The 17431-nt window shown below is 50.9% G+C and overlaps 1 protein-coding gene across 4 annotated transcripts in view; it reads right to left on the minus strand.

Annotated features, from left to right (window-relative positions):
- ZIC3 (Zic family member 3) overlaps positions 1-17431 on the minus strand; it is an 84746-nt gene that overhangs the window by 20856 nt on the left and 46459 nt on the right. The window contains exon 1 of one of the 4 annotated variants that reach the window (XM_027608319.1): positions 224-267. The exons of the other annotated variants lie outside the window; for them this stretch is intronic. The gene's annotated coding sequence lies outside the window, so the exon portion shown is untranslated. Of the gene's footprint in view, positions 1-223; positions 268-17431 lie in introns of those variants that run through there. 4 annotated transcript variants of the gene reach the window in all.

Genomic DNA, 17431 nt, shown 5'->3' on the forward strand with positions numbered 1-17431 from the left:
ACGTATTTCTGGATAGACGTTCTTCTCATCTATCTACCTATTAAATGAAGGGGAGGAAACGTGGCCTAGAACACCTTTTTAGCTACTCTCTCAGCACTAGTTCCAAGGGCCAAAACTGTCCTCCGCTCAGTGGCCTCAAGAACACTCTAGAAGCCCCCTCTACCCCCATCCCCTAAATATCCCTTTCTCACTTTACCAAAAGCTCACTCATTTTATCTCTCACCTTTTCCTCCTTCTTCCTGGCCTGGTTTCCTGAAGCCCAGGGAGCCTCCACTGCCCACTGAAGCCAACCAGCCTGCTTGGTGGTTTATATATAGCCCTTAACCACTGAGAGGTGGGTACACACCTGCTTGTCCTCCCCAGTTTCCAGTACGCCCCCTAGGTGTGGAGGAGAACCCATTTTCCTTGTGCACACCCCTGAAAGCTCTAACTCTGGCCTAATCTGTTGTTTTTGTGGTTCTGAGTTAGAGAGTTAAATTGCAATATATAGTATTATTTTCCAACTCTCCCACCTCCTCAAATTTGGGAGAGGAAAGAGTTGCCTGCCTTCTGCTCCAGAAGCAGCTCCCCAGGGGATTCTAGTCAGGGAACCTGACTAGAGCAGGTCAATGTGTGGAGCCTCTTTGCTCCCACCCTGCAGCCATCCCAGGCTTACATTCTTGGCCCTGGCGTCACTGCCCAGGTCGAAGATAACACTAACTTGGTGTGCTCTGAGGGTAAACTTGAGGTCACCGCTCCAGATTGCTATCGCTATCTGTTCCCTTTGCCTGCCAGGTAAGGAAAACCTCACCTCCAACTCCAGCCTCACTCTCTTCTTTCTAGAAATGAACCCTTGCCCTGCCCTGGTCTGAGGTGGAAGAAATCAAGGTCAAGAAAAGGTTTGCTCCTAAGACGGGTCCTATGCGTTTTAGTTCAACTGAAGAGCTACACTTTAGCTGCTACAGAACAAAATCTCCGCTGGAAGATAGTGAGGGATGGAGCCACTTGAAGAAAAAGGCTGTTCTAATCCCATTTCTGTCCATTTTACCCAGCCCAGTCCAGACCTCCTTCCAAAAGAGAGGAGAAGGGGATAGGGGGTGACTTTCTTTGCTGCCCCCTCCACCCCTCACCCTAGAAGGACTTCCCAGGACTGATGAGGGGAACCGTATGCCTCTCAGGTCCTAGATAATTATAAGGAACAGCGCTGTCCAGGGAACATGCAGTTTGTCTCAGGCTCCAGGGACATCTTCTCGAAGTTATAGAAGGCAGAGAGAGATGGGGACTAGTGGTTGCAGCTCAAGCCGAAGCATGATTTGAAACTTAACCTTTCTTTTTTTCTTAGAAAAACCTTTTGTTTTCACAGGACCAGTACGGTTTCACCCTATCCAGAAAATATTTACAGTTTGCCTGCTATGGGCAAGACACTGCCTTAGGTCTTGTGGCGGATACAAGAGTAAACAGTATAGGACTTGAACATGAAGCAGCAAAACAGCTTAACACCCTGAACACAAATGGCAGGATTTGAAGTTCTAGAACAAACTCATGAATACCACATTGATCACTTGAAAGTTGGGGGTAACTAGCAGAGCTTCTTTATTTGCTAAAATGAATACCCAGATGGAACTTTTATAGAAGTTTATCTTTTTGTGAGGAAAAAAGAAATCAGCCTGAGTCCATTATTTTTCCAGTTCCAGGAGTGGCTTCTTCCATTATATTTTCCTTCTGTCCTCTTCTGCAATTTTTGCCTTCAGGACCAAGGACTCCATTTAATATTACTTACATTCTGGCCTCTTTAATTTTAAAGATTACTTGGTAACAATTGGAGGCTTATTATTATTCTTAATTTCTTAATTCCACAACTCCCCGAAATACACACATGTACACACACACACACACACACACACACACACACACACACACACGACTAGCTCTGGGATAGTGCTTTATAGCTTAGTTCCATACAGGAGCTGCATTTCTCAAGTTACTTGTCATTCTACAGGTTGGTAGGTCCAAATCATGATTTGGGGTATAAGGTCAAAAAAGTTGGGTGGCAAACTGCTCTGGAAACTGGTTTGGCCCTACTTTGTCATCAAACATATCCCTTAATCTTTGCTGATCGTTTTTATAATGTAGGTCCCCAACAAGTAATGTAATGAAAGAAAAAGAACCTTTGGAGGATAGTACAATGGAGAAAGCATATCGTGCACATGCTCTGTAATATTGAACTTTCTTATTTATAGAAACCACAGACTAAATGAATCATTTTGATGATTATCAAATGATCTTTGCAGTTGTTTTAAAAAGTGCCATCCAAACCCATCATATGCTGTTACATGGAGAGAGTGTACAGTATTTAAAAAGGAGTCCTCGATTTTAAAGACCACAAATTTCAAACAAATCCCAATTCTTAAACTCCAATCCTTAAAAATATCTGGTGGGAGAAGCAGTGAGTCTTTCCCTTCCCCAAAGAGAGGCAACACGGCGGACCTCTTTGCATAAACAGGCTACAGAGGTCTCCCGCAGCTCACCCCTGCCTTCTGTCTCCTGTCCTTGAGTGGAAAGATGTCAGAAGGAAATTTTCCTTGGAGAAAGGAGGCATCCCAGCCATGTGGTGGCTGGCCTCACCCCCATCCCGGCTCCCGGGCAGAAAGCCTTGACTTCCATTTCCAGTTTCAGTAGAAGGAACACATTTGGAAGGGAGAAGAGAGGTGTTAATGACTAGTCCACCAATTTACCGGGTTAGGTTCTGGGGTGCGCCTCTTAGCTCCCTCCTTCCCTCCCCGGACTCCACAGGTTTCTATTTTGAGTTTTCTGATCTCACCAGCGGAATGAACAAACAATGCCCTATGAGGTTAAGGCCTCGAACAACAAGCCTAGCGTCACTACCTACCGGCCCGGGAGGCAAGGATGGACTGTCGGCGCGCGGGCTCCAGGGCTGGGCTGAGGCTGAGGCCGGGCCGGTGGCGTGTGTGGGAGGGAGAGGGTGGTTATTGGTGGAGCTGAAGGCTGCAGAGCTTCCCCCAAAGTAAGCGCGGAATGTGTGTGTGTGTGTGTGTGTGTGTGTGTGTGTGTGTGTGTGTGTGTGTGTGTGTGTGTGTGTGTGTCTGCGCGCGCGCGCGCGTAAGAATAGGCCTTGCTTGGGCTCACAGCACATCCTACCCATTAGCTTCTCCCTCGCCTTTCTGGAGGCGCCACTTATGACAGCGCCTGGGGCGCCCGCGCTTTCAGAGAGCAGATGCTGGCGAAGTCTCCCCTTCCTGTCGGTCAGCAATCAGAGGATCCGCTACTTTGGGACCCGGGGAGGGCGAAGTAGACGGAAGTCGAAGCCCCAAAGCCGGCGAGTGAGCGGAGCCCCTAGAGCTCATCGGGTGCCTGTCGCTCCCCGCCCCCCCCCCCACCAGCCTGGGGACCCGAGAGGGCCGGGGGAGGAGGGACGTCGGCTGCAGGCCGGGGCGCAGTGGGGGGAGACCGAAGAAAGGGAGGGGATTGGAGGTTGGCGCCGAGCCCAAGCTCCTAGGACGGCCTCCGTTCCCTTCGGTTCCCTGGAGGAGAAACCTCCTCCCCTTCCTCTCCGTCTTCGCCTCCTTCCCCTCTGCCTCCGTGGGGCGCTCGGGTCCCGCGGCTTCGCGAAGCCCCGAAGCCCCAGCCTGCTGCCCGCGGCCCAAAGGGCACAGGGGGCCTGCGAGCTCGGCTCTGGGGCCGGCCAACCCTTCCGTTTTTCCTAAAGGGAACGAAGGGGCACAGAGCCTCGCCTCCCTTCCTGCCCGCCGCCGCCACTCGAGAGGGGCTGTTTAATTAAAGGGGAGCCCGCAAGTATACGTCAGATAAAAGCAACGCGCAGAATAAACTAATTAAAACATTGTGTTTGCAACACATTTTATTTCTCTCTCTCCCCTTTTTTGATCTTCTCTGTGTTTTAAAGAAATGTCATCGCACCATAAAGCGAGCCGTGAAACGCTATTTCCTTATAGTGTGCGGCGCTTTTCAAAGGCTAGTGTGATATATTTTAGAAAAGGGATCCCGCTGTGAAAGCTTGCGTGTCTTCCCTTTACCAAACTAAGCTCTTGTCAATCACGCCGAGCCCGGTCCAATCACCGAGATTCTTTTTGGAAAGCAGCTCATCCCGCTGTGCTTTTATACCGCGCTCCGCAGCCTGTTTTGATGCATTTTTACCAGCACGTCCAGGGAAATGAATGATGAGGCCGCGGACAGTGCAGGCCTGGCTCCCCGAGCATCCGCCCGGCCCTAACCAGGCGCCGGCGCATTGTGCGCGGCCCAGGCTTTCTCACGTGGCGGTCACTTCGCGGGGGTATCCCGACGTCAACTCGGGTCAATGCTGGGGATCCGGCTAATCATGGCCGCGCGTTCGCCTCGCCGCCAATGGCCTGGATCGGCGAGGCTCAGTCGTCGCCCTCCTGGCCCATCTGCCCTGGGAAAGCAAGCCCCAGCGCAGCCTGCCGCTGCGCCTGGACCACGGGGAGTCGTGGGCCCCTCGGGCTGCACCTCCTCCCGGGAGCAAGTGGGACGCAGGAGTGTGGGGGTGGGGGGAGGAGTCAGGGCCGATCGCTCCCGCGTAAGAGGTCTCTGTCTCGCCAGCCCCGGGCTCTGGCTAGCACGTTGGTTCCTAGCAAGCGGCAGGTTTCTCCTCTCTGTTCTCCCTTCCTTGCCCGCATCATACCCAGAGGCTCCGGAGGACTTCCCCGGTCTTCCGAGAAAGGCCGTCCCCGCGCAGAGGGGCCACGAAACCACGTAGGCCCTGGCGGCGTTCGCAGAACCCCAGCCCCGAAAGAGAGGCCCAGTCTGAGCCGCCCTCCGGTAGGACCGAATTGGTGGCCCTGGGCTGGCCGAGCCCACAATTGTTCAGTCCGGACGCTTACTGGCCTAATGAACCACGGAGCCGTGGGGCAGGTGCGGTGGCCCTGAAAGGCCAAATACAAATACGTACACCACTCCGAGAACCCACGGGAGAAATGCCCCACGCCCGTGCCTTCCCTGGATGCAAGGGAAGGTTGGCAGGAACCTCCCAGCTCCAGAGTCCCACAGACTCCCTTTGCGCCCCCTCCCCCTGCCCCCCGCGTCGAGTCAGCCTCTGTCAGGGCTGGGGGCGCGCCCCGCCAGGGCGATGAGGAAGCTTTTGATCTTCACATTGGCTTCCCGGCTCCGGGAGGGGAGAAGAGGGAGGAGGCTTTGTGGTCCTTCTTTCCGGCTGCGCCGGAATCGTTGCCTGCTTTTGTTTCCAGTTTCACTTCGAACTTGAACTAGGACAGTGCGGTTTGGCTAAGGTCTCAAGGGATGAATAAGTGAAAGCTGTGTGAGATTTATGCGTTTGTAGTATAGACCAAACTGCATTTTGAAATAGTCGTCCGTTGTGATCCATCCGTCCATTCTGTCCCTGTCTCTTATTTCTCTCTCTCTCGCTCTCTCACTCTCTTACAAACTAGTACATACATCCTCTAGACTCCGATCACACGCACCCTCCGTGCATATATTTAATTTCCACACGACCACCACTGCGCTGCCCCCTCCAGAGCTCACGTGCCCCTCTTTCCCTCACCTGCTAGTTTCTTTCTCTAGCAGTCCTCAAAGGACTTATCATTTGCTGGCAAGGGCCTGGGTCCATTCAGGAACCGAGGGCGAGGGGAAGGGAATGCTCAGCTCCCCCAAATTTTTGCTCGCCCCCCAGGCTCTCTCTCGTTGGAAGGGAAATCGCTGCCCTCCCTTCCCAGGGACCTCTGGGAATTGTGACGGACAGATCCTCAGGCTGACCCTAAAACGAAGGAAGAAGAATCCCTCAACCCCCTTACAGCCAGGCCTCCAGTTCCGGGCCCACGGGTTGGCTGGGACTCCGCAACCGCTGGAATCCTCGCTCAAGTTTTGCCTGGTGCTCGGTGGCTCCCAAGGGCTCCCTTCTCCCTACGGGCACCTGGGGAGACCTGAGGAGCCTACCTGGGAGCCTGTCTCAAGGTCGTGCTCCCCTTCTGAGCTTTGTAAGACAAAGGGTGGGGTTTTGCCACAGCCTTCGGAGACGTTTGCAAGTACGAAAAGTGGCCCCATTGCAAACGCCGGGGGCCACAGAAGCCTGTCCATCATGGGGTGCGGCAGCGAGGGGTTTCACCTGCCTGGGTTTAGCGAGTTGACAGGGGCTGGGATTTTGCTGTGACTCCCGGACCACGCCGGTGTCTGTCTCTGAACAGCAGGTCACACGGAAATTTCTGAAATGCTGGGTGCAACGGGGAGCGCGGCGAATTCATGGTATATATGTATGTACAAATAAAAACAACAACAACAACCCTGTAAGTAATGGGTTCTTTTGATGCAGGGGAATTACTTGTTGCCTACAGCTAACACGTTATTACCCTCCCTTCATATTGCTTCGTGGCTCCAGGAATCCGGGGTGAACGCTTAGGTTTCTGTTTCCAGGCATAAAGCAATTTGAGTGTGAACTCGACGGCTCTAACAGTCGGCTAGCTCACCGCCGCCACCCGGAGATAAGCACTGGCGCGCACGCTGGGGGCAAGCCGCCGCAGTGCTCGGGGAAGCTTCTGGCTATCCCGAACCCTTGGCGGAAGAGCCCGAAGACAAGCCAGCGCCGGGTCTGACCCGAGCCGAGCGGTCGCTGCCCGCCACCCGGGGCCCGGACTGATTTCCCCGCGCAAGTCCTTTCTGGGCCGTCTCCAGGACTTGGGGACTCGACCAGTCCTTGCTGGGGGCCCCCGGGCCAAGCCAGGAAGCCCAGAGCGAAACCACGACCCTGCTCGAATAGCCTTCGTTAGCTTTTACCTCCGGCGGCCGCGCTCTCCCCGGGTCGGCTCGCAGAGCCCGCCTGCGCCGCCGCCGCCGCCCGGGAGCCCGCTGTTGTCTTCCGCCAGACCCGGAGGAGCGGCAGGCCATCAGGGCCTGGGGCCCGGGAGCTCAGACGGAAGATTTCCTGCTGCTGGGGCCAGCGGGGTAGCCTCCGCCCTTTTGATCTAGCCCTTCACCTTTAGAGTGGTGGGAAGCTGTGGGTCTGACCGGGTGTGTGGGCTCTACCTCTGAGAGAAGGGACAGTGTCACACATCATTCAAATCGGAATCAGGAGCTGGCTTCCGGTCTGGGCTAGGCTCCTCCGAGTTGACGTTGGGCCAATCCTGGCCCCTGTCCAGGCCTCAGTTTCCCCCATTGTGAAAGGAAGGCTCCTTCTAGTGCATCGGGCACAATGCCTGGTCTCTTGCCCTGGACTGGCACTGACCATATGTTTGTTGCGCAAATGGATGGGCCCCTGCCTATTCCTCTTACCCACCCACCACCCAGGTCTAAAAACTTCCTTTGAGCCGTCTGTCCTCTCAATGGTTGAATCTTCTGTCACCTCCCCTGTCCCGAGCCCTGCCCACGCGGGAAGTGTTCCACTGCAGCAGCAGAGGTTGCTGGGGGCCTGGCGGTGCAGTCCCCTCCCCGCCCCCAGTCCCTGAGCCCGGGGATCCCGAGGGCCAGAGAATGTAGGTAGCTGTGCAGCAGCAAGGGCTCACCCCGCCGGCTTCCTGGCCTTCCCGGGACTTCGACCTAAAGGGGTGCCGTGCCCCCTCTCTGGGGCTTTAGAGGTTTAGAGATCGTAAACATTAGGCGACCCAAGCTCCTGCTAAGAAGCCAAGGCTGACCTCAGCCCCGGGCGGTCCAAGAGCGGCAGGTCCCGACTCTCTCTCTCCAGGGCGGGCTGACAAGCTGTTAGACCGCGCAGGTAGAGAACACCGAACGCAGATAGTTCCTTTGCCGCACGCTGTGACCATTTCTCCGTGGGACCTCCTCTGCCCTGCACGCGGGGGAGAGGCAACAGGCGGAGATTCGAGCGGTCCGCTGAGCCCCCGCCTGGCGGGTCCGGCGCCTAATGCCCCCCACTACCCCGCCGTTCCACCGCTGCCGGGGCCGCCGGTCTCACTTTCCCGTGTTTGGCGCTGCGCACTAGGCCACCCCCCCAACACCCCACCCCCACCCCCACCCCCGCAACCGCCCCGGCAAGAGGCAGGTGGGAAGAACGTGTCCCTTGCTCTCTCCGGGGTCGAGGATCATGATCAAGCTCGCCTGCGGCAAATACTTGGTGCTCTGCACTTTGAGGCCTTGACGGTCCTCGGAGGCCCCGGGCGCCACCGCCCCTCCTCCCACTGCCCCCAATCTGGCTCCTCTCCGCCAAAGTCCGCCCCCCCCCCCCCGAAAAAGCCGTTCGCTGGCTCAGCCCTGTTTGCCCAGAGCACCGACTGGCCCCTTGCGTTTGGAATTCTTTTAGACTTACATCTGTGCCCACTAGTGGTCCCGGGGAACATCTGCCTCCTGCCAGATCAAAGTGTACTCCTCCCTCAGCTTCCCCACCTCACCCTGGACTTGCCAGTCACTTAGAAAATGACTTAATAACTTTGCAAGACCTAGTGTTCAGAGCGTCCCAGGAAAGCAAGAAAGCCCTGATTTATTTAGCATCTATTAAATACAAGGCTCTGAATGCAAATCGTCTCAAGAAATCCCCTCCACACCCCTCCAAGGTGGATGCTATTAACCCCCATTTTACATATAAGGAAACTGAGGCAAGGGGCTGAAGTGACTTGCTTCCAACTGTTTAGAATCTAGTAGGCCACACCAAACTTGACCCAAGTATGAAGCCTCCTCTTTTACTGGTGTTATTGGTCCCTAACCTCTTCTCTTCCTCCCCGGGCTGGAAGCCGGGGGTGGGGGGGGGGTGCCAAAATTGAAGAGGCTTTTTGGGTGGGGGACACAACTGGCCACCGAGTCTAACATCAGCAACTGCCTGGCATGAGGTATAGGTCTGGAGTCCTTGGGGGAGTCACATCGCCTCTCTGTTTCTTCATCTTTAAATTGGAAACAATGACAATCACCTGCCCCTTCCTCTGGGTGGACGTCAGAATCAGGGGAGAAAATGTCTTTGATACTGTCAAGTACAATGCATTGTTGAAATGAGCTGATCCTGGGGCGGGGTGGGCTAAGGCAAGATCTGAGGGTCCTTGTCCTGCAGGGATGCTGGGCAGGACGCCAGTAGCCCAAGCGGTGGGAGGCGAGCTTGTAGGGACCTCAGCCGGAAGTCCCCCGATCTCGTCTGGAGCACGACTGGGGGCACGGTCGGGGAGCCCGCTGAGGAGGGGCCAGCTCATGCAGAGTCGACGGGAGAGTTTACAGGGAGCACCCGGCCGTCAGGCTGCCCCAGGTGACTGAGGCTGTTTGGAAGATGCCTTACGTCCCAGAGTGCCCAGCTACTCTGCTTGCTATTTCAAACTCACCTGGGGCCACACGCAGTTTGGGGTCTGCAAAATGCGGGGTCAGGTGCAAACTGGAGGGCCTGCACTCAGTTCCTGGTAGACCTTCCAGAAGACTTGCGCGCGGAGAGCGTCCGGGACCTTCCAGAAGACTTGCGGGCGGAGAGCGTCCGGGAGGGAACTGCGGTGTGCATGCTAGCACCACCGCGGGCCGGCCGAGCCTCTGCGCCCAAGCAGCCCGCAGCCAGCAGCCAGCCTGGCCGTAAGGGCCCTTCACTCTGGGCGGCCGAACGGGCCCAGCCTTTTCGCTCTGGAAAGGCTAAAGTAGGAAAAGCATGCACTTTTTTGCTCGCTGGAGCAAAGTCTCCGGAAGGGGCGTGGAGGACCGAGTAAGTAAGTGAATAAATAATGGTGCCTATCTTTAGGGTTTTCAGGTAAATTAAATGAAATAGAGTGAGTGACACATAGTAGTGGTCACTCAGTGATAGCAACGAACATAAATAAAATAATCCCCGATGGAGTGTCTTCCTTTGTAATGTGTCAAAGCAGGCAAATTGGCCAGAAGGGGTCAATGTGCTTCACCTTGTTTGTGGGGGCTTTGAGAAAGACTGTATAAAGTTACTTTTAAAACCCCCTCCAAACAAGAGATCTGACCACAGCACTTTATCCCACCTGCATTCATACCAACTGATAACAAATGCTTTTTGCCCCTCAGATCCCCAAAGAGAATTCCATTGCTGCCTGGAGATGCAATATTCCCTTTTCCAGGGGCCTATCGTTGCCCAGGGCAGCCAAAAACCCTGCCCCAAGGGGACTGGACCAACACAAAGACTCTGCCCTCCCCTTCATTTCCATTCCAATGCATTCTCAGGTGAAGTGGCGAGAAGAGGATGTTCGGTAGCAGCCCAGATGTGTGGGAGGCTCACAAAATGCCACCTGAGGAACTGGAAGGAGACGGTGGGGAGAGAGGACCCACTGGGCTGGCCTTGAGCTACTTGCATGGTGGGGGGGTCGGGAAAATGCGTGGAGCTCCTCCAACCCCATTCCTTTGCCCTTCCTTAATTGTTGCTCAGTTCTCAACGGCTCAACTCAACTCCCACCCCTAACAAGGCAGCCAGAAGCATGACACCGACTTCTGATGCCTAGAGTCAGTCCTGGGTCTGAGCTCTGCCAGTAGCAGTCCTAGAAGTGTGATTTTTTTTTTTTTTTAGTTTTAAATTTTATTTATTTATTTTAAGTCATCTCTATGCCCAAAGTGGGGCTCGAACTCACAACCCTGACATCAGGAGTCGCATGCTCCACTGACTGAGCCAGCCAGGTGCCCCTGGAAATGAGATCTTAAGACAAAGAAGGTGGTAGAGTGGAACAACACTGGACATCTGAGTGAGGTACCCTAAACTGGCCAAGGGACCTTGGACAAGTCCCTTAAGCTATCTGGGTTTCTACTGAACTCGGGTGTAAATCTGAGACAGTTGGACTGGATGATCCCCTACAGGCCCTCTCCTTCCTAAGGATCTGTCCTGTCCACAAAGTCAAGATTCAGTCTGACAGCATTGAGAGAATAGTCGGGTGGAGCTAGAATGGGGCTGGGGGGAGAGGGGACATGACATTTCTAGGCTTTTTGGATTATTTCTGAGCAGAGGATTTTTCCTAGGAAAGAGGTGCAAAATCGCCATGATCCATTACTTCGAGAATTCAGACCAGCCTAACAGAGAAAATCGAAGCGGGTTGCACTGGCCTGGGGAGGATGCCCTTGACTTCTGTCCTGGGGTCATGATGATCCCAGGTTCCAGCTCAATCTGTTAACCATAGTGAAGAGTCTATATATACCGTAACTGAACCTATCCCAGACAGCATTTTATGCCTGGGGGAGATTATTCTAAACTCCTGTGGTTATTCTTGGCCCTGGTTAGCCTGACCGCAAGGAATGGTGTTAGTCCCCCCCAGAAACTTCACCGGTGAAAAATCAGGTGGGATCTTTTCTCTCCATCCTTTCTGAGGGAGGGTACATCTGTCTCCCAGACCTTCTAGAGCCATCTGATAGTGACCAGGTTGGGAACCCCAGCCAACTGAAATCTCTGGCAGGAGCACATCCATTTTAGCTTATGAGTGGTAGGCTAAGTAACTCTAGGGTCCCGCAAATGTCCCTCCACCTAAGTGAAAATATCGACCCCCAAGAAATATTGTCACAATTAAGAATAATTTAAGTTCTTATTAATCTCTGTACTACGCACTTCAAATAGCTCATTTTGGAATCAACGACGCCCTAACTTTAAGTGATCTTCACTTGAGTCACAGCATATTTTCAGTTGTGCTTTAATAGCTGTTACATTTCCTTGTGTCAAAAAGTCTGAATCTGTGTGTGGAGAAACGAAAGAGAATTTTCAACTGTTTTGGCATGAGGTGACTGTAGTTTGGCTCATGTTTCTATTCAACCGAACAGTAGGGTATTCTGATAGGCAGCCTCACTGGATTCAGGACGAATATATCCACGCTTGGGCTTGCCTCCGCTTTGGACTTGCTGAGGAGAAGAAGAAACAACGTGGTGAGGGCAAAAGGCTCTAAATATATCATGGCTTTGCCCTGGTGCCAAGTAGAATCATGTGACCTTGGCCATGGGAGTTTAGCATGCATGGCTTTGCATGCTGTATACCCAGATAGTTGCTTTGAATATAATTTTGGAGAAGTGTACGTGGCTGGGAACAGTCCCCCTGCCGTCCAGCTTGGAAGAGGCGGCAGGCCTCTTTAAATTTCCAGAGTCCCAAATTGCAATCACTGACACCTGGAACGGATCTATCAGCTTCATAAACAAAAGAATCTGTTTGGCAGGAGGAGGAGGAGGAGGAGGAGGCCTTTTTCCCATTGGTCAGTAGTTTCTGACTTGGTTTTTTTCCCTCTGTGATTTAATTCCCTGCCTCTTTTCTACTTGGCCCCCAATCACACCTACACACCACTTCTCACATATTTCCTTAGGTAAAAAGCATTTCGCATTCCCATCTGGGATGTCCTGCCCCAGTCACGGAAGGAGAAATACTAGTTGGTAATGGTGTTAAGCTGTAAGTTGATAAGAAGTGCAGGGTCCTTCTCAGCCCTGCCGCTTACTGACTGTGTCACCTTGGCCCTTATTTAAATCCCTGGGGCCTCCATTTTCCCATTTGTAAAAAGGAATTATACTGATGAAAGTGTCAGCACGGCGCCTGGCACCTAGTCGGTGCTGAAAATAAAGCAATGAGTAGTTTCAAGTATCTACGGTGTGCCCCTCTCTGCACCACGAATCACAACAGATCACAAGTCCTGGGTTCTCCTCCTCATTCGCCCATGAGCACCGCACGGAAGGATAAAACCTGGGTCCCCCTCCCTGTATCCTCAGAACGCAGCCCAGCGTGTGTCTGGCACTCTAGGTTGGATCTAAGAGCTCTTCTCATTGGGACAATAGATGACGTTGAGGTGCTAAATGGCATATAGCAAAGACAAGATCTCCTAGAATATGGGAATTCTGAGCAAAGTGGTAATGGGCGCAAGAGTCCCGCAGGGCTGTGTGGATAGGGTACACCCGAATGAGGAGGGATTTTCAAACAACAGATGCAAAAGGAATCCGAAAGACTTGTCTACCGATAAGATGAGACTGTGCCGTGAGACAGCATACACCATTTGTATCATTTCTTTGTAAAGCTCCAGAGGTTTCAGCGTTGTTGTCTTATGTTGGTATATTTTTGACAAACTGACGCCTCGTTTGCCTTTTCTAATCAGAGATACTTACAGGCCTCTTCTTTGTGAAAATGGGGGAAGTCTCACTTTTGTGTATCTCAACACTACCTTTGCTACCAAGTATCTAAGGATGAAAGGACCCTTACAAAGCCATCGCCTGAGTAACCAGCCCTCTTCAGACACTCAGGCTTGGAAAGGAAGCCCGGTAGGGCCCCAAATGATGCAGGTCAACGGGTGTTACAAAATATCATCACACACACACACACACACACACACACAAACTCCATATGGCAGGAAGTCCCACTGATGGCTGGATCTCAAGCATTATTTATTATAGCTGAGTTCCTGTACAGCAAAGGAATTTGGCACCAGCCCACACAGTTTGTTCTAGCAGGATTTAACCTGTCACTGGAGCTAAAATCTGGGTCCCTGTGAGGCCTGACCCGACTGTGGACGGATTGCAAGATCCGCCATGGAGAATGGATGCCACGCAGGGCTGCCTGCAGACACAGCTGACAGCCCTGCGTAACCAGGGGCAGCAGGTTTGGGCTGACCCTCAATACTGCTGCTTGTAACCGCTCCCTGGCTGCACCACATCTCGGGGGATTTGCTGGTGATGGGGAGGATCCACATATTCCGGGATGGAGTGACTCACTGCTCCTAATGGTCAAGTGCGTTCCAAGGAGGGCATCCACTCCACGCAATCTCATAGTGATATTTTATCTATTTTTAAAAGATTTCTTATTTATTTGAGAGAGAGAGAGAAAGCACAGAGAAAGCACACAAGGAGGGGCGTGCAGAGGCAGAGGGAGAAGCAGACTCCCGGTGAGCAGGGAGCCTGACGCGGGGGCTCGATCCTAGGACCCCGGGATCATGACCTGGGCCGAAGGCAGCCGCCTAACTGACTGAGCCACCCGGGTGCCCCTCGTAGTGCTTTTTTAAAAGGAAGTGGGGAGCTCTCCATATAGAACTCAGAAGGCAGAGACAAGTATGCACAAGAGACCGAAGTCACTGGACTGTTTTTCACCTAGACTCCCCACACTGCAAACAGCGAGAGCATGTGAACTAGCCAGCAAGCTGGAAAATATTTTCTAAGGGCCTGCAAGCAGGAGGAGACCGCAGGGGAGCCAGAGAGCAGGGTGGTAAGACTACCATCATTCTAAAGAAAAGTGATGCTCTATTAATTTCTCCCCTCCAGATTGCAGGGTGCAAACATCTAGGAGTTTTCTCTCTCCTACATTCCTTGTTTTTTCTTTCTCTTCCTCTTTGTCTACTCCTTTAATGTCCTTCCGATGGAGAATTCTTGGGGCTTTTATTATTTTCCCTGTGGGTATCCCCTCAATCCATCATCATCTCTGATGTCCTCCTAACACCTGAAAACATGGACAGACTCCTATTTATTTGTATAAGCCTAAGTTCATGATGAGAAGGAGATCATTTAAACACGCTTACAAGATGTTGAGTAGGAAACGTTCTATGGTGTCCTTCTCTGGAAAGGAAAAACCCAAGCCTCACATCGACCATCTGTATAGGGAGGGAATAAGATTCATTCATTCATTTAAGAGCATTCGCTGAGTGCCTACTCTATCCCAAGCGCTCTTCCAGGACTTGGCCCTCCCCAGTGTAAGCATTCTTTAATAAGGGAAAATGCAAACATCTGATCCAATTTCAGTCCGCTTCTTTCATGCATTACACATACGCTGAGCACCTGCTAGTATATGTCAGGCCCTGCTTGATGTTGGGACACAAAGATGAATGAAGGACAGTCCCTTGTCTCTGGGCACTCACAGTCTAGACAAGGGAGGCAAACAAGTAAATAGGCAAATACAATGCGACTTTCTGTACTGCTACATTCTAATTAGGAAGCATGAACAAGGAAATGCTATTCCTCATTAAAAATAATCACAAGACCTCCCAGGTCTGGAGACGATCTCTGGGGAATGTACTGATTTTCAACCATGTACCAAGCACTATACAACATGCTCCAGACACTGAGGTAAGACCTAGTTTCACCCTCAAAGAACTGCCAGTCTAGGGGGGAGACGAGCTAGGAATAACTGGCAACTACAGTGTGGTGGAAACACATCGCCTGGGACTCACCTGCCACTATCCAGCTCTATATGCTAGGCCCGCGCTAGGTGTTAGGTGTAATAAGTATAATATAAATCACTATACTTATTAAAGTTATTAGTTTTTCACATTAAAAATCATTTCATTTTAATCATTAAAATTAATGCTATTATAACTAAGATGATTTTTTAAAGATTGTATTTATTTGTCAGAGAGAGCACAAGCAGGGCGAGCGGCAGGCAGAGGGAGAAGCAGGCTCCCCGCCAAGCAGGGAGCCCAACGCGGGACTCGATCCCAGGACCCCGGGATCATGACCTGGGCGAAACCAGATGCTTCACCGACTGAGCCACCCAGGCGCCCCGGGATCTGCTCATTTAGAACAATCTCCGAGTTGCACGTGAGAAAGCACAGTCACAGTAGAGCTTTAAGAACTTGTTTCAAGCCCCCTGGCTCGTTACTGCCGATTTGGAGTTGGACTCAAAGGCCTATCTGAATCCAAAGCCCACATCCCCATCCAACTTGCTGTCATAAAGAAAAGCCAGCCTCTGTCCTCAAGATGCTCACAGCAGTGGGGGGGACAGAGAAAGCGGCAGACAATTAGAACACATGGGACGCCGGGACAGAAGTAGAGAAATATGTCTTTGCTGACGATATTAATTAGAAAAGGGAATGATAGCAGATGATTCTGGTTCTGGGTTTTTTTTTTTTTTAATCAGGAAATCTCTCAAGTTTTTTTTTTTTTAATTGTGGTAAAATATGCACAACTTAATACTTACCATTTTAACCATTTTTAAAACATGCAACTTAGTGCTATTAAGTATATTCACACTGTTGTGCAACCATCACCACCATCCATCTCTAGAACTTTTTCATCTTCCCAAACTGAAACTCTGTCCTCATTAAATAACCCCACATTCTCTCCTCTCATTCCAGCCCCGGGAACCACTGTTTGACCTTCTGTTTCTATGAATTTGACTATTCTAGGGACTTCATATATGTGGAATCATATAATATTTGTCTTTTTGTGTATCACTTATTTTACTTAGCAAAATGTCTCAAGGTTCATCCATGTTGTAGCAACGTAACAAGTTCCATTCCTTTTTATGGCTGGATACTAGGCCATTGTTATGTATATAGCACATTTTGTTTATCCATTCATCTGTTGATGGACACTTGCATTTTTTTCTACCTTTGCGCTGTTGTGAATAATACTGCTATGTACAAATATCTATTTGAGTCCCTGCTTTCGGTTCTTTTGGAGTGGAATTGCTGGGTTCTATGGTAGTTCCATGTTCAGCCTTTTGAGAAACCACCAAACTGTTTTCCACAGTGGCTGTACCATTTAACATTTCCACCAGCAACCTATGAGGGTTTCAATTTCTTTACATCCTCACCAACACTTGTTTCCTGTGTGTGTGTGTGTGTGTGTGTGTGTGTGTGTGTGTGTGTGTGTTTAGTTATTATAGCCCTCGTAGTACGTTTGAAGTGGTATCTTACTGTGGTTTTAATTTGCATTTCTGTAACGAATTGTGATGTTGCACATTTTTTCACGTGCTTATTGGCCGTCTGTATATCTACTTTGGAAATACTTGTATTCAGTCCTTTGCCCATTTTTGAATTGGGATTTTTGTTTTTTGTTGTTGAATTATAGGAGTTCTTGATATACTCCAGCTATTAGAGACTTATCAGATAAATTATTTGCCAATATTTTCTCCCATTGAGTAGGTTATCTTTTTGTTTTCTTGATAGTATCCTTTTTAAAAAAGATTTTATTTATTTATTTGAGAGAGAGCCACAGAGGGAGAGTGAGAGGGAGAATCGGGCTCCCCGCTGAGCAGGGAGGCCGATGAGGGGCTCGATTCCAGGGCCCTGGGATCATGACCTGAGCTGAAGGCAGACGCTTCACTGACTGAGCCACCCAGGCGACCCTTGATAGTGTTCTTTAATGCACAAAAGTTCTTAACTTCAGTGAAATCTCATTTATCTATCCTTTTCTTTTTAAAACAATTTTAATGTATTTTTAAAGTTTTATTTATTTCAGGAATCTCTACACTCAACGTGGGGGCCCGAACCCATGACCCTGAGATCAAGAGTCGCGTGCTCTACCAACTGAGCCAGCCAGGCACCCCTATTGTTGTTGTTGGTTTTTTTTTTTTTTTTTTGTCTGCGCTTTTGATATCCTATCCATGAAGTTGTTGCCAGATCAGATTCGTGAGGCTTTCCTCCAATGTTTTCTTCTCAGTGTTTTATAGTTTTAGGTCTTACCTTTAGGTCTTTGATCTTTTGAATTAATTTTGGCATATATTATAAGGTAAGGCTTCCGTTTCATTCTTTTGCATGTGGGTATCCAGTTTGCCCAGCACCATCTGTTGAAAAGACCATTAAATGGTTTTGTCACTCTTGCCAAAAAACAATTAACCGTATATGTGAGCATTGGTTCT

This window comes from Zalophus californianus, chromosome X (genome assembly GCF_009762305.2).
Source record: "Zalophus californianus isolate mZalCal1 chromosome X, mZalCal1.pri.v2, whole genome shotgun sequence".
In the NCBI taxonomy this organism is placed as follows: domain Eukaryota; kingdom Metazoa; phylum Chordata; class Mammalia; order Carnivora; family Otariidae; genus Zalophus; species Zalophus californianus.